The following is a 17,758-nucleotide window of genomic DNA, read 5'->3' as shown; positions in this document are numbered from 1 at the left end:
CTTTTTGGCAACAATGCAAAACGTTATGTTTGGCGTAAAAGCAACACAGCTGAACACACCATCCCCACTGTCAAACATGGTGGTGGCAGCATCATGGTTTGGGCCTGCTTTTCTTCAGCAGGGACAGGGAAGATGGTTAAAATTGATGGGAAGATGGATGGAGCCAAATACAGGACCATTCTGGAAGAAAACCTGATGGAGTCTGCAAAAGACCTGAGACTGGGACGGAGATTTGTCTTTCAACAAGACAATGATCCAAAACATAAAGCAACATCTACAATGGAATGGTTCAAAAATAAACATATCCAGGTGTTAGAATGGCCAAGTCAAAGTCCAGACCTGAATCCAATCGAGAATCTGTGGAAAGAACTGAAAACTGCTGTTCACAAATGCTCTCTATCCAACCTCACTGAGCTCGAGCTGTTTTGCAAGGAGGAATGGGAAAACATTTCAGTCTCTCGATGTGCAAAACTGATAGAGACATACCCCAAGCGACTTACAGCTGTAATCGCAGCAAAAGGTGGTGCTACAAAGTATTAACTTAAGGGGGCTGAATAATTTTGCACGCCCAATTTTTCAGTTTTTGATTTGTTAAAAAAGTTTGAAATATCCAATAAATGTCATTCCACTTCATGATTGTGTCCCACTTGTTGATTCTTCACAAAAAAATACAGTGTTATATCTTTATGTTTGAAGCCTGAAATGTGGCAAAAGGTCGCAAAGTTCAAGGGGGCTGAATACTTTCGCTAAGGCACTGTATTTAAACCAAACCAACCACACACACACACACACACACTAGACTAAATATATAAACCAAACCAACCACTCACACACACTACATTGACACTCCCACACAAAACCCACACGCATTCACATACACTACATACCCACGCATAACACACATGCAGACCGACACAACACAAACACACATAGATACACATTACACACACACACACTTTTACACTCATAATGTTACACTGTTCTGTTCTTTATTTTACTTGTATTATTATCTATCCAGATGCCTAGTCACTTTAACCTGCCTTCGTGTACAGATCTACCTTAAAAACTGTACCTCATACCTCTGCACATTGATCTGGTACTGGTACTCCCTGTATATAGCTCCACATTAATCTGGTACTGGTACTCTCTGTATATAGCTCCACATTGATATGGTACTGGTACTCCCTGTATATAGCTCCACATTGATCTGGTACTGGTACTCTCTGTATATAGCTCCACATTGATCTGGTACTGGTACTCCCTGTATATAGCCTCACATTGATCTGGTACTGGTACTCCCTGTATATAGCTCCACATTGATATGGTACTGGTACTCCCTGTATATAGCTCCACATTGATCTGGTACTGGTACTCTCTGTATATAGCTCCACATTGATCTGGTACTGGTACTCCCTGTATATAGCCTCACATTGATCTGGTACTGGTACTCCCTGTATATACTGTAGCTCCATTCTTGTGGATTTGATTTTATTCCTCATGTACCTATTTTATTTTTATTTTTAACTCTGCATTGTTGGGAATGGCTCGTAAGTAAGCATTTCACGGTAAAATCTACACCAGTTGTATTCAGCGCTTGTGACAAATTATATACATATATTTTTTTTTATTTATTTTTTATTTTTTTTATTTTTAATTTATTTTATTTTAGTAGTGCAGGATGGTGATGAAATGTGCATGTGAGAGGCATTACTGGAGACTGTGTCAGCATTTTCCCTCACAGAAATCCATAAATGCCACTATCAGACACATTTTCATTTATATTTGCATTTTTTGTCATTTAGCAAACGTTCTTATCCAGAACAGCTTACAGGAGAAATTGCTTGGCTGTGTTTTAAGCGGGCAGGTGTGATTTCAAACTGTACAACATATTCAGTTCTGTGGGCACGTCAGATGCTGATTTAATTTGCCAATCGTGGCTGATAGTGAGAAGACAGTTAGTCGGCACATCTAGAAAAGCAACAGTGAAGTGCAAGTTATCATTAAGTAAAAAAGCTAATTCATGTGCATGTGCATGTGGGTGCAGTGTTCAGTGTTCACAAGACAAATAACTCTGTGGCTTTTTACAAACATTAAATACTTTTTCAAAAGTTAGTTGCCTTCTCAAAACATAAAAACAATCAAAACTATATTATACCATCAGAATTGAAAATATATTCAGCAAAAGAACACGACTGCCTGCAAAAAGATTACTGCAAGCATACTTATCTTTTGAGTCCAAGCAGACAAAACAGAAAAGTCTGTCTTTTAAAAATCCAACTAAATCAATATGTTTCCTTTGCAGTCCCTAAATCAAAATTGGAAGTACATCTAGTCAAAGGTGCAGCATTATGGGCAATTACTTTCCTTTTATGCATATTTCATCAAGCAATTTCAAACACATCAAATCAAACATTATTTCCCATCAAAATAGTAATCATTAAAAAAAACATTGTTTGCAGCATTCATTCATCGGTATCATCACAATCCAATTCCATGTATTCACTAGGCCACTCAGGAACATTCAATGTTGTCTTGGTAAGCAACTCCAGTGTATATTTGGCCTTGTGTTTTAGATTATTGTCCTGCTGAAAGGTGAATTCGTCTCCCAGTGTCTGTTGAAAAGCAGACTGAACCAGACTTTCCTCTAGGATTTTGCCTGTGCGAAGCTGTATTCCGTTTATTTTTATCTTAAGTCCTTGCCGACTCCCTAGTCCTTGCCGATGACAAGCATACCCATAAAATGATGCAGTCACTACCATGCTTGAAAATATGAAGAGTGGTACTCCGTGATGTGTTGTGTTGGATTTGCCCCAAAAATAGTGCTTTGTATTCAGGACAAAAAGTTCATTTCTTTGGCACATGTTTTGGAGTATTACTTAAGTCCCTTGTTACAAACAGGATGCATGTTTTGGAATATTTTTTATTCTGTACAGGTTTCCTTCTTTTCACTCTGACATTTAGGTTAGTATTGTGGAGTAACTACAATGTTACTGATCCATCCTCAGTTTTCTCCTATCACAGCCATTAAACTCAGTAAAGGTTTTAAAATCACCATTGGCCTCATGAGATCTCTGAGCAGTCTCCTTCCTCTTCAGCAACTGAGTTAGGGAGGATGCCTGTACCTTGTAACGGCTTTCGTCGTCAGATGAGGAAGAGTAGTCGGACCAAAGTGCAGCGTGGTAAGTGTTCATATCATTTATTGAACACTAAATACAAAAATAACAAGAGAATAAATGAATCCGAAACAGTCCTGTAAGTTGCAAACACTGATATGGAAAACAACTACCCACAAAAACCCATGTAGGAAAAAGCTACCTAAGTATGGTTCCCAATCAGAGACAACGATAGACAGCTGTCCCTGATTGAGAACCATACCCGGCCAAAACAAAGAAATACAAACACATATAAAAAGAACATAGAATGCCCACTCAAATCACACCCTGACCAACCCAAAAATAGAGACATAAAAAGCTCTCTACGGTCAGGGCGTGACAGTACCTTTGTAGTGACTAGATGTATTGATACACCATCCAAAGCCTAATTAACCATGCTCAAAGGGATATTCAGCATCAGTTTATTTTTTTATACACATCTACCAATCGGTGCCCTTCTTTGCGAAGCATTGAAAAATGTGGAGGGGTTAGCCTGTGTGTGCGGGTATATGTGCGAGTGTGTGTGTATGTGTTTCAGTGTGTCTGAATGTGTGTTTGTGTGGGTTATTGTTTGAATCAATGTTTCTCTTTTTGACAAAGCACTCTGATTTCCTATTCTGTGTGGAACCTGGGGAAGTAGTTGCTGGTGGATGTGAAACAGAGGTGGACATCACATTTCTGGCACTTGGCTTTTGGTGTTTCTGCGCACCCTGGTACCTTGCATCTCCCCTTCTTTTCAGCCATAATCATGTGCGCCTGGCTGTGGCATCCATCAGGGACTGGACTTGGAGCAGCGGGCCCTTTTCTCCTCTCTTTTCCCTTTTCTCCACTCACCAGCAATTGTGGAACTGTGATGACCTTCTTGCACTCCAGACTCTTTACACTTTGGCATAGGCCTTCAGCGATGTATGACTTGAAGGTATACAGCTTAATTTGTTCCTTCTTTCTCATGCCAGTGCCTTCACAATCCCTTCGGTAGATCAGCCAGGTGGTCACGATGATCATATCCAGGAAGTGGAACACCAGCCGGTGGTACCACTTATTTGATCTGATTTTGTTCCGGTACAGTGCAATCAGTGAGTCAAGCAGATCCAGCCCACCCATATTCTTGTTGTATTGTTTCACCACAGCAGGGCAGGGGACTGTGGTGATCATCTTTTGCTTGCGATTCCACCTGTCAACCTCGGTGACTGGGTGGGCTCCAGTGTAATCACTCAGAAGGGTCACTGAGCGGTGTCGTACCACTTCACAATTATTTTGTAGTGAGGTTAAGGGGCTTGTTTGCATTACATTGTATCACATGTAGATTTGACAGCCCTACAATAACGTAGAGAATGTCTTCAGCGAAATACTGCTTGAAGTACTGGAGGGGGGACATGATATCATCATATCTTGAAAGCAGGCCCTGCCATTCAGGGTAAGCATTGAAGTATGCATTAGGCGTGGAACATCAACATGGAACATCAACCTCTGAGACATCTTCATCCTCAGACTCAGTCTCATTGTCAACAGACAAGCATTCTCCTTTAAAAAAAGATAGCAGGAAGCCCAAATTTGAATGTCATATACCCTTCTTCCTCCACTGACACACACACACACACACACACACACACACACACACACACACACACACACACACACACACACACACACACACACGTTACCTCACTGACTGATCCCTAACTGACTCCTGACCTCCTAACTGTCTCTCAAATCTGATTCGGGGATCCACTCTTCCTGACTCTCTTCAAGTTCACTGTCCTCATTGTCACTCTCCTCAAGCTCACTGTCAGATGGAATGACCCTAACTGCTCGATCATGTTCCTTCCGCCCATAAAATGTTATTGTGTCCATTTCCTGTAAGTATCAGTAGATAGTAAATTAAAAACATTGATGGTCATAATTATGCATCTGAGCACATCTCCACACTTTAGCATGATATTGCCTGAACAAAAGTGGTCTAACTGCACAATGTTGCTTTGAGGCAACAAACCAAAAAGCACAATTTTAGTATATAAATAAAAACAAAATAAGTATTTAAACAATCAAACATACAACTTAACATACTCATGTACATGCATATATTTTTTTTATACAAAGTTATTTAAATTTAAACATGTTAAAAAGTTATTTTCTCTTACCAATTGGTGGCACCGTGTCCCATGCAGCTTTGCTTCCTGAAAGGACTGCTTCACCACCAGACAAAAGTCCACACCCACTTCAGCCCCTCATTTCATTGGACACAGACATGTCAGGTGATATCATATATTTATTTAAAGCGGTGTGAGGTCCAAAAAGGTAGTTTGTTGCCTGAGAGCAACAGCATACCTTAGAGGGTTAATCCATTTTAAATTCAAATTTACATTTTGTAACACAACAAAATGTGGAAAAGTGAAGGGGTGTGAATACTTTCTGAAGGCACTGTAGATTTCAACACGGATCCAAAAATTGTTTGTGCTCAATTGAGAAAAACTGTAATGTAGTCTGGAGACCAGTGACAGGGGAATAGCCTCTCTTAGACCATGAGGAGAGTAAAAGAAGAGAATGAGGTAGATAAATAATAAATGACTGTTTGTATCAGCCCAAATATTCTCTTTAATAAAAACATTTTTAAATGGTGATGGTGATGACGTCAATAATTACATTCTTATTTTTGTTTCATAATCCGCTTATTCAGACCAAAGCTTTTGTTCCTGTTGCTTTATGAGATTCCGAGATTCAGGAGGTAATTAAAGGCCACACACAAAGACAAAGGTATCGCTGGTGTTATGCCTGGTACCATTGTCATTCTATGTTCTACAACAATGAAACCGTCCTTGGGCTTTGGCTGTAGATTTTTCAATACAAAAACACCCTGGTACAAAATGTGCAAGAAATGCAGAACTCTACTGCCTTTCAATCACTTTACAGTATTTAATTAATAATATGACCTTCCTTGTGTGTGTGTGTGTAGGTGTGTGTGTGTGATGCGCTGTCTGTCTAAATGGGTCTGGTGTTAAATATATAAGTGATATTCTGATCCTGATCAGTAAAATGATGACATTGACGTCCCAGGAATACCGTTCAACCCCATACCCTCACCCTCCCATTGCTTTATTACAAGTGGAGAGATTACATCTTCCATTATGCTGTTTTTTTCAACAAGGTTGATGTGAGGGTCATTAGACGTCTATTCATGGCATGAATGACCTGATAAGGTTTGCTGAGGTAAGGGGAAGGAACTGAGATAGGCTACAGAGAGAGAAAGGGGGATCGGACCTACCTGATATCCACGCAGAGAGACTGGAAGCACTTATCCCCTAATCTTATCACTTGTACTATCATCCTGCATCAAAACGTCAACACAACTCCATTCATTGACAGTATCTGGTTCTGTATGCTCTCACCAACAAGGATTAACCGTGGGAGGCTAGCAAACGTAGATATTTTTTCGGGGGCATCTTGGTGTGCGTGCGTGCATGCCTGTATTTCTCCCTGAGCTAAAGTGACAGTGAGACATGTCAAGGGAGATCTGTATCAGAACACTCCATGCTTCCTTCCCGCCTTTCTCCCACCCTCCCTTTGTTCTTCCCAATCTCAGGAACACCAAGCGCGTTGACTCACAGAGCAGGGCGATAAATGCTAACAAAACATAACGTTAATTCACTTTAAACTCCATCAAGTTTTCCCTTGTTGCCCAGAACACAACAGTACACTGCCTATGTCGTTGCGGCAGGTCATGTAGGCCTCTCCCTGCATGTCAATAGGCAGCCATCTGCTCCACTGCCTAACTCCGTGACAGGAGAACCAGAGACAGGGACTCGTCTGGGAGGTTCATCCCAGTAGAGTCATGCCTTCTGGGAAAAATACAGATGAAAACTCGAAATACAGATGAAAACTGTGGTCTACAGCTTATCATGAGATACTCTACCTCAGATGAGCAAAACTTATATTGTGATATCGTGCACCAATTGTTGTTTACATATATGCATGAGCCCCCCCCCCCCGTGTCTTACCAGAGGCTGCTGTTCTGTCCTGCCGATAGTGTATAACCCGCCAGCTGTATGTTCTTAATGTTGTCATTCAGCCACGACTCGGTGAAACAAGATATTACAGTTTTTAATGTCCTGTTGGCAGGATATACTGTACGTGCTTTTAGTTCATCACATTTATTTTCCAGCGATTGGACGTTAGCTGGCAGGACGGAAGGGATAGGCAGATTAGCCACTCGTCGCCTGATCCTCACAAGGCACCCTGTTTTTTTTCCCTGCAAAATCTCAGTTTCCTTCTCCAGCGATAGCTGGGGATCTGGGCCTGGTCGGTTGTCTGTAGTATCTCCCTCACGTCCGACTCATTGAAGAAAAACTTTGTCTAATCTGAGATGAGTAATCCCAGTTCTGATGTCCAGAAGCTCTTTTTGGTCATAAGAGATGGTAGCAGCAACATTATGTACAACATTATGCGCTATTGTCACTCTGAATGGAATGTGGATGGACCGGTAGATTCAATGCCCTTTTACTGCAGAGGAAACACCATAAACACAATGCAGTGTTCTCTGTCTGTATCCCATTATACTGTCAACACTTATAAATCACAATGAAAACAACCTTATTATGTTTTCTTTGGGCTGGAAAGATTCATATTAATTATTTTTCATCACTCCTGGCAAAATGTTAATTATGTAGCTACTTGCTAGGAATGATCTGACCACTGTTAAAATATTTTAGTTGAGTCAGCTTGACTACCTTCCTACAGAGTTCATTATCTTTCCCCAAAAATATGTATGTGTTTTTCTATGGCGTAGTCCGATGTTGCGTTCCTGATTGCAATGTACATATTCCAAGCTGTCTGAGCTTTCCTATATTCCCACAGCAATTAGTGCAGTGTCCACCTTCCTAAAAACACACCTCCTTCCCACCGCCGGATTCCTAGTCCTCTCCTTTCATGGTTCACGAGTCGACGCTGTCGCCGGTTCTGATGCAAGGTGTTTCTGTGTAAAGTACGCAGCGCTGCTACAGTGGTGAAAAGATGTGAGGAAAAACAGAGTGAAAAGCAGAGTAGGAAGTCCCTCAGGACTATCAGTCACAATACTGTAGCACTTCAGATCTAAAATAGAGCTGGGCAGGGAGCATAATGAGGTATTTTAAGTGCTTAACTTAATACAGTCAGTTAAAATGAAGGTCCCGTGGGAGGGAGAGTCTGTTGCGCTATTGTCACTCTGCTGCGGGACTGACTCGCATGCATTTAAAGACAGACGGAAGAGAGGTATGGTGGAGGAGGGAAAGGACATTGGGAGAGATGAAGGGACGGGGAAAGGAAGGAATATACAGTAATAAAGACAGTCCAAGGAAACAATAGTGTTTGTGAGAATTAACATATCGTAACCTTAAATAGATAAGCTAAGTGATCCAAAAGTCACATCCCACTTTTTAGTCAGTTAAACCAACTGCAAGCAATGTACAGCCTAAATCATGCTTGCTTCAGACAAAGTGCATTTTGACAAACTACTCAAACATATGCTAATGATTCTAATGTGGAATGTTTGCAGAAGGTAATGACAAGGGCAATGCAATATCAACACATATTCGCTACCTCCCTCTCTCCCTACCTCAATCTTTCCCTCCCTCCCACCATCTCACTGATGAATGCACCACTTGATGTTGAAAGTAGATTGATACAAGTTGTTAATGACTGATGTTTTATTAATGGAGGGGGGGGGGGGGACATGCTCTATCCATCCCTCAGCCCAACAATGGAGGCGGTAGAGTCATGTCACAGGGAATACAGCCTATTGTCGCGCTTCTCACTTATAGTTCAGTACGTACACTAGCTGAACTTGCATCTAAAAATTAGAGGAGCAAGCTATTCACTGGCCAACACTGGCTAGATTCCCAAATTAAATGGCACAATCAAAAGAACTACAAGCTACTGTCAGGGACAAACAACACTGATCATTGCATTTTTGTGAACATAGTTCATTATATAGAGAGACTTATGAACCATGACTCACACAGCTTTGTCTTCCTGAGGCCGCCCACTTCTGTCACAAAGCACGTTAGAGGTGAAAGGTAAAAGGTCATACGGTCTGATGGCGATTGTCCGTTGGCTCTGCTGAAGGAAAACATTAGCTGACTTATCAGCAAGCCCCCAGGCTTGCATCTCCCCTCCTCTCTCATCTTTCCTCTCTGGTTTCCCCTAAGATGGCTCCTGGCTCCAGGCTCCCACACAGGAAATTCCCCTGCTGACTGGAAACACCCTTACTGATTTATTAAAACCCCAGACCTGCTTTTCTCCTTACATCATTCACTCAATGCTGCAATTGTCACACCCCCCCCCCTCCCCCCTCATCCATGGAAAATGTCCTTGACTGCCTCATCAGCACCAAGTCTTGATGGCCAGACCCAGTCATAGTGAGAAGAAGTGGTCTCTTTATTTACACTGTGAGAGAGAGTGGCATCCAGGGTAAGATAATGATCTGGCTTGAAGAAGATTGAGGGCAGGATGTGTGGTACATCAATGGGCCATGTACAGCATATAATATAACAGTTCTACCACACTCTCCTCTCTTTGTAAGCACTCCAGGACACAGGTCCCAGGATTCAGGGCCATGGACATAGTCACGTCATGGATTTTCAGGGCCATGGACTGTGACGCTAAAACATAGGAAAGGAAACTTAGTCTGAATCACACAACTACTCCTCTTGACTAGACAAAGCTTAGTAAAAAAGCAGGAAAGCTGCAGGAGAGTGTACATCACAGGTGAACATTTTAACAATGATTTATGGTGCTTGTGTGATTGAGGTTTCACGATTTATGACCAGAGTGGGTGACAGCAATTACACCCCAAAGGCTTTGAAAGATCAGATTATTGTTGCGTGTACACAGGTACATAGCCACTCTGGGCTCATTGGAAAAGTTAGATTTATCATGGTGACATTTTGCTTGTCTTACTGTATGCACTCACGTTCCCCTGATGTGACCAGGCACTATAGAGAGAGGAAGAATGGTATGGAACCCCCATAACTCACATTCTACCCACCTGGAGTTAGGAAGATAAAAGGAACAGTCAAGCACAAATGTGTTGATTGATTTGGAGACCCTTTTCTATATATATAGTACAAAGTATGTGGACACCCCTTCAAATTAGTGGATTAATCAATCAATCAAATGTATATGTAAAGCCCTTTTAACATTACCAGATGTCACAAAGTGCAAAATAGAAACCCAGCCTAAAACCCCAAACAGCAAGCAATGCGGATGTAGAAGCATTAGGCTATTTCAGCCACACCCGTTGCAGGTGTATAAAATCGAGCATACAACCATGCAATCTCTATAGACAAACATTGGCAGTAGAATGGCCTTACTGAAGTGCTCAGTGACTTTCAACGTGGCACCGTCATTGGATGTTACAATTCCAACAAGTCAGTTCATCTAATGTATGCCCTGCTAGAGCTGCCCGGTCAACTGTAAGTGCTGTTATTGTGGAAATGTCTAGAACCAATAATGGCTCAGCCGTGGAGTGGTAGGCCACACAAACTCACAGAACGGGAGTGCAGAGTGCTGAAGCGCGTAGCGTGTAAAAATTGTCTGTCCTCGGTTGCAACACTCACTACCGAGTTCCAAACTGCCTTTGGAAGGAACATCAGCATAAGAACTGTTCGCCTGGTGCTTCATGAAATGGGTTTCCTTGGCCGAAAAGCCGCACACAAGCCTAAGATCACCATGCGCAATGCCAAGCGTCGGCTGTAGTGGTGTAAAGCTCGCTGCCATTGGCCTCTGGAGCAGTGGAAACGCGTTCTCTGAAGTGATGAATCATGCTTCAAAATCCAGCAGTCCCACAGATGCTACCTGCACCAATGCATAGTGCAAACTATTTGGTGGAGGAAAAATGGTCTGGGGGCTGTTTTTCATGGTTCAGGCTAGGCCCCTTAGTTCCAGTGAAGGGAAATCTCAACACTACAGTGAGACGCATTTATTAGGGCTGCAATCTGAGGTGCAGTTAATTGTCGATTTCTGAGGCTGATAACTCTAATGAACTTATCCTCTGCAGCAGAGGTAACTCTGGGTCTTCCTTTCCAGTGAGAGCCATTTTCATCATAGAGCTTGGCGGTTTTTGCGACTGCACTTGAAGAAACTTGCAAAGTTCTTGAAGTGTTCAATGTTGACTGACCTTGATGTCTTAAAGAAATTATGGACTGTAGTTGCTCTTTGCTTATTTGAGCTGTTCTTAACATCATATGGACTTTTACCAAATAGGGTTATCTTCTGTATACCAAACCTACCTTGTCACAACACAACTGATTGGCTCAAATACATTAAGAAGGAAAGAAATTCCACAAATGTACTTTTAACAAGGCACACCTGTTAATTGAAATGCATTCCAGGTGACTGCCACATGAAGCTGGTTAAGGGAATGCCAAGAGTGTGCAAAGCTGTCATCAAAGCAAAGGATGGCTACTTTGAAGAATATAACATCTAAAATATATTTTGATTTGTTTAACACTTTTTTTAGTCACTACATGATTCCATTTGTGTTATTTCATTGCTTTGATGTCTTCACTATTATTCTACAATGTAGAAAACAGTAAAAAATAAAGAAAAACCCTTGAATGAGTAGGTGTGTCCAAACTTTTGAATGGTACTATATATATACAGTGCCTTGCGAAAGTATTCGGCCCCCTTGAACTTTGCGACCTTTTGCCACATTTCAGGCTTCAATCATAAAGATATAAAACTGTATTTTTTTGTGAAGAATCAACAACAAGTGGGACACAATCATGAAGTGGAACGACATTTATTGGATATTTCAAACTTTTTTAACAAATCAAAAACTGAAAAATTGGGCGTGCAAAATTTTTCAGCCCCTTTACTTTCAGTGCAGCAAACTCTCTCCAGAAGTTCAGTGAGGATCTCTGAATGATCCAATGTTGACCTAAATGACTAATGATGATAAATACAATCCACCTGTGTGTAATCAAGTCTCCGTATAAATGCACCTGCACTGTGATAGTCTCAGAGGTCTGTTAAAAGTGCAGAGAGCATCATGAAGAACAAGGAACACACCAGGCAGGTCCGAGATACTGTTGTGAAGAAGTTTAAAGCCGGATTTGGATACAAAAAGATTTCCCAAGCTTTAAACATCCCAAGGAGCACTGTGCAAGCGATAATATTGAAATGGAAGGAGTATCAGACCACTGCAAATCTACCAAGACCTGGCCGTCCCTCTAAACTTTCAGCTCATACAAGGAGAAGACTGATCAGAGATGCAGCCGAGAGGCCCATGATCACTCTGGATGAACTGCAGAGATCTACAGCTGAGGTGGGAGACTCTGTCCATAGGACAACAATCAGTCGTATATTGCACAAATCTGGCCTTTATGGAAGAGTGGCAAGAAGAAAGCCATTTCTTAAAGATATCCATAAAAAGTGTCGTTTAAAGTTTGCCACAAGCCACCTGGGAGACACACCAAACATGTGGAAGAAGGTGCTCTGGTCAGATGAAACCAAAATTGAACTTTTTGGCAACAATGCAAGACGTTATGTTTGGCGTAAAAGAAACACAGCTCATCACCTTGAAAACACCATCCCCACTGTCAAATATGGTGGTGGCAGCATCATGGTTTGGGCCTGCTTTTCTTCAGCAGGGACAGGGAAGATGGTTAAAATTGATGGGAAGATGGATGGAGCCAAATACAGGACCATTCTGGAAGAAAACCTGATGGAGTCTGCAAAAGACCTGAGACTGGGATGGAGATTTGTCTTCCAACAAGACAATGATCCAAAACATAAAGCAAAATCTACAATGGAATGGTTCAAAAATAAACATATCCAGATGTTAGAATGGCCAAGTCAAAGTCCAGACCTGAATCCAATCGAGAATCTGTGGAAAGAACTGAAAACGGCGGTTCACAAATGCTCTCTATCCAACCTCACTGAGCTCGAGCTGTTTTGCAAGGAGGAATGGGAAAAAATGTCAGTCTCTCGATGTGCAAAACTGATAGAGACATACCCCAAGCGACTTACAGCTGTAATCGCAGCAAAAGGTGGCGCTACAAAGTGTTAACTTAAGGGGGCTGAATAATTTTGCACGCCCAATTTTTCAGTTTTTGATTTGTTAAAAAAGTTTGAAATATCCAATAAATGTCGTTCCACTTCATGATTGTGTCCCACTTGTTGTTGATTCTTCACAAAAAATTGTTTTATATCTTTATGTTTGAAGCCTGAAATGTGGCAAAAGGTCGCAAAGTTTAAGGGGGCCGAATACTTTCGCAAGGCACTGTATATATATATATATATATATATATTTTTATACATTTTTACATTTTTACATTTTGCTTCATGTCAATGTTGCTATGAATCTGTTCTCTGTCAATTATATAAATAACCCAGAAACCTGCGTAGAAATAGACTGATGAAGGTATAGCTTGTGACAAGTGTGTCATTAGTAGGTATGCTCAATCTCCTACAGCAGTGAGAGAGCCGACAGACAGGAAGCAATAATCACATTTTATGCATAAAAGGGGTATGAAATTGAATCAAGCTAACCTTCACCTCAGGACATCTGAAGAGTGTTGTGTAATCATTTGTCACGATTATTTACACTCGATGAAAAACACTGCTGGGTATAATTGTAACTCTGTAATGAAAACTCGGTTTGTATGCATTTGTAGGTCCGGAATAGCTCCGTTGGTAGAGCATGGGATTTTAAATGCCGGAGTTGCCAAATGCCAATTCCCACAGTGGGCCAGATTGAAAAAGTACAAAAATGTGTGCAGTCAGTACTGCATGTTGCTTTGGATAAGAGTGTCTGCCAAATAATTCTTTTTTTGCATGTGCGGTATTAGCTATATGTGGGTAGTTGTGTCCTTCTGACATATACAAGAAGTACAAATGGCCTGGAGCATCTAATGCGTGAATGTGTGAAATATCACACACTGTTCAAGGAAATACAAACCCATGCAGAAATATACTGGAACAAATATACACTCACACTCCAATGCCTCAAAACACATACTATGTGGGGGAAAACATGTGTTTTATCTGCTCTTAATTCATACATGAAATAAAAAAAATATATAATAGAGTGTCTGGAGAATAGGAGGGCCTGGTACTGCTGCAGTATTAGCAGTTGTACAGCACCACAAAGGGCTTTGTAACTAAAGCCCTAGTCTCATTATACATAAACTACTGCATTAAGAAATTACCATCCCAGTCTCCATGGGCCCTTCCCTACACCACTACACTGTAGTGCAACACTGCTGGGAGGGAGGGAGGGTTCTGCTGTACATTGTTGTGGAACAGCCTTTAATTCAATGAACACTGTTAAGTTGCCACAGACACAATGTAATGGTTACAGTGAGCTGGGCCATTTAATTTCAACTCCTGAGATACTAATTCTATTATGTGAATAACATAATGTGATTATGTTCTTCCGTTCATTCTTGTTCGTTCCCAGTTAGGAAAATGTGTTCAATTATCTGTCAATCCTATTTTGATGACGTCATTTCCTGTGTGAATTGTGTGTTGCAAGGCTCCCGCTACACTCTTAGAAAATAGTGGTCCAAAAGGGTTCTATGGCTGCCCCCATGTGCAAAGGGTTCTACATGGAACCCAAAACCATTATACTTTGATCCAAAAGGGTTCTACCTACAACCAACAAGGGTTCTTAAAAGGGTTCTCCTACGTGGAAAGCCGAAGAACCCTTTTAGATTCCAGATAAAAGCTTTTTTTCTAAGAGTGTTGTGATTTGAGAGGTGTGTGATCCTCATTATTAGGGGTTCACTACATTTAGAAACTGGTCAAAAGATGGCTGAGTTATTGACAAATCCAAAATCTGAAATCCACTCCACCGTGGCCTATCAACTTGTCATTGCTATCAAGGACGTCCCTAAGATTAACCATGCTAAATGTGCTATTCCTATCTCAAAAAATAAGAAAACTATTATTAACAACTTGTTCTTTGCATATGAAATGATCATGTCCAACATCATCTTCTATTTATGAACCATAAGTCAGATTCATTCCAGATTTTATATTTAGCCTCATGATTGCTCATAAAGGAATTTTGTTCCTACATGATAGAGTGCTTGCTTTGTTATACAACTAATATTGTGTCAGTTCTGTCATCCTGTGAACCCCGTTCATTGCTCCTTGCAGCTATATTTCTTATTTCATTTGTATTTTACTGCATTCCCCTGCTTACATCATCATCTCATTACTGGATGGTTGAGGATGCTACAGGTCTGATTATTATGCTTTTTATACCCAGCAGAATTTGTTTAGGAGTCAAAATAAACGGAAACAAAAACAAAAGGTAGCAAAAATAGATGTAAATCTAATCACATTTTATTGGTTGCAAACATATATTTAGCAGATGTGTTTGTGGGTGTAGGAAAATGCTTGTGTTCCAAGATGCAACAGTATATTAATATCTAACAATACACAACAATACACACAAAAGTAAAAGTATAGAGAAATATATAAATATTAGGACGAGCAATGTCGACGTTCTGGAGGAAACCTGGAACCATCCCTATGGTGAAGCATTGCGGTGTCAAAATCATGCTGTGGGGATGTTTTTCAGTGTCCAGGGACTGGGAGACAAGTCAGAATCGAGGCAAAGATAAAAGGAGCAAAGTATGGAGAGATCCTTGATGAAAACCTGCTCCAGGGCGCTTAGGACCTCAGACTTGGGCGAAGGTTCACCTTCCAAAAGGACAAAGACCCTAAGCACACAGCCAAACCAACGCAGGAGTGGCTTCGGGAAATGTCTCTGAATGTCCTTGACTGGCCCAGCTAGAGCCCGATCAAGCATCTTTGGAGAGCCCCGAAAACAGCTTTGCAGCAATGCTCATCCAACCTGACAGAGCTTGAGGGGATCTGCAGTGAAGAATGGGAGTACTAAGAATGGTACTTTCAACAAAGTACTGATTAAAGGATCTGAATACTTACGCAAATGTGATATTTCAGATTGTTATTTGTAATAAATTTGCCAAAATTTCTAAAAAACTGTTTTTGCTTTGTCATTATGTGTTGATTGATGAGGGATTTGTTTTTAATAAGGCTGTAACCTAACAAAACATGGTGAAAAGTCAAAGGGTGTGAATACTTTAATACTTTCCGAAGGCACTGTGTGTATATATATATATTTTTTTCTATGTATTATCTTTTACCAGATCTAATGTGTTATATTCTCCTACATTAATTTCACATTTCCACAAACTTCAAAATGTTTTCTTTCAAATGGTATCAAAAATATGCATATCCTTGCTTCAGGTCCGGAGCTACAGGAAGTTAAATTTGGGTATGTCCTTTTAGGCGAAAATTGAACAACGGGTCGGATCGCAAGAATTTCAGCTTTCTGCCCATATAAGACATGTCTGTGTCCCGGAATTGGCTGTTGTTTACAATGTCATTCTAGTCACATTATCACATACCGAGCAACAACCATACCGGTTTAGGGACACCGATCATGTAGAGGTTAATTGAAATGCATTCAAGGTGACTATCTCATGTCTACCTCATTTCAAGCATTTCTCTACACACGCAATAACATCTGCTAAACACGTGTATGTGACCAATAAAATTTCATTTGATTTGATGAAGCTGGTTGAGAAAATGCCATCAAATGCCACCAAAGCTGCCATCAAGGCAAATGGTAGCTACTTCGAAGAAGTTCAAATCTAAAATATATTTTGATTTGTTTAACACTGTTTACTACATAATTCCGTATGTGTGATTTCATAGTTTTGATGTCTTCCCTATTATTCTACAATGTAGAAAATAGTAAAATAAAGAAAAAACCCTTGAATGAGTAGGTGTGTCCAAACTTTTGACTGGTACTGTATGTCTTTTACACACTCACCCTATGGGCTGTGCAGATGTATCAACATACAATCTGTGGACAGGAAGGATGATCCAGAAAGATAAAAAGAGCTGAGTTTTCTTCAGTTGAGTTTTGACTACACTGTCCTCACTGATTCCAATATTCCCCCCTGACAGGGTAGTTTAGTGGTTAGAGCGTTGGATTAGTAACTGAGAGTATTGCAAGTTCAAATCCCTGAGCTGACAAGGTACAAATTTGTCATTCTGCCTCTGAACAGGCAGTTAACCCACTGTTCCTAAGCTGTCATTGAAAATAAGAATGTGTTCTTAACTGACTTGCCTAGTTAAATAAAGGTTTAAAAAAATATATATATATATAAATCCCCTACTAACTTTCCCTTAACCAGTAGTGTATTTAACAGAAAAGAGATGTAAATATTTAATTATTGGGCTACATCAGAAGCATGCTCTTGCACAAATGACTGGCACAGGAATGACATACATACTTTCTGAACCTAAATGTATTATGAACAGGGCAGTTTTTACTTTTCAGATTTCAGAAACTTCATAGAAATGTTGTTCACAACTTATTTGTTCTTATATTATTCGTCATTTATTATCTATTAAGTTGAGTGTTAGCAGGTGTGGTATATTGTGAGTACACCCCTCGGTTTGTCAGGACATGGACTCAAGGAGGACACAGTTTTCTCAAGTTGGCTGGATGTCCTTTGGGTGGTGGACCATTCTTGATACACATGGGAAACTGTTGAGTGTGAAAAACCCAGCAGCGTTGCAGTTCTTTA

This window comes from Oncorhynchus mykiss, chromosome 16 (assembly GCF_013265735.2).
Source record: "Oncorhynchus mykiss isolate Arlee chromosome 16, USDA_OmykA_1.1, whole genome shotgun sequence".
NCBI lineage: Eukaryota > Metazoa > Chordata > Actinopteri > Salmoniformes > Salmonidae > Oncorhynchus > Oncorhynchus mykiss.
The sequence above is the reverse complement of the archived record's forward strand: the minus strand, read 5'-3'. Positions refer to the sequence as shown.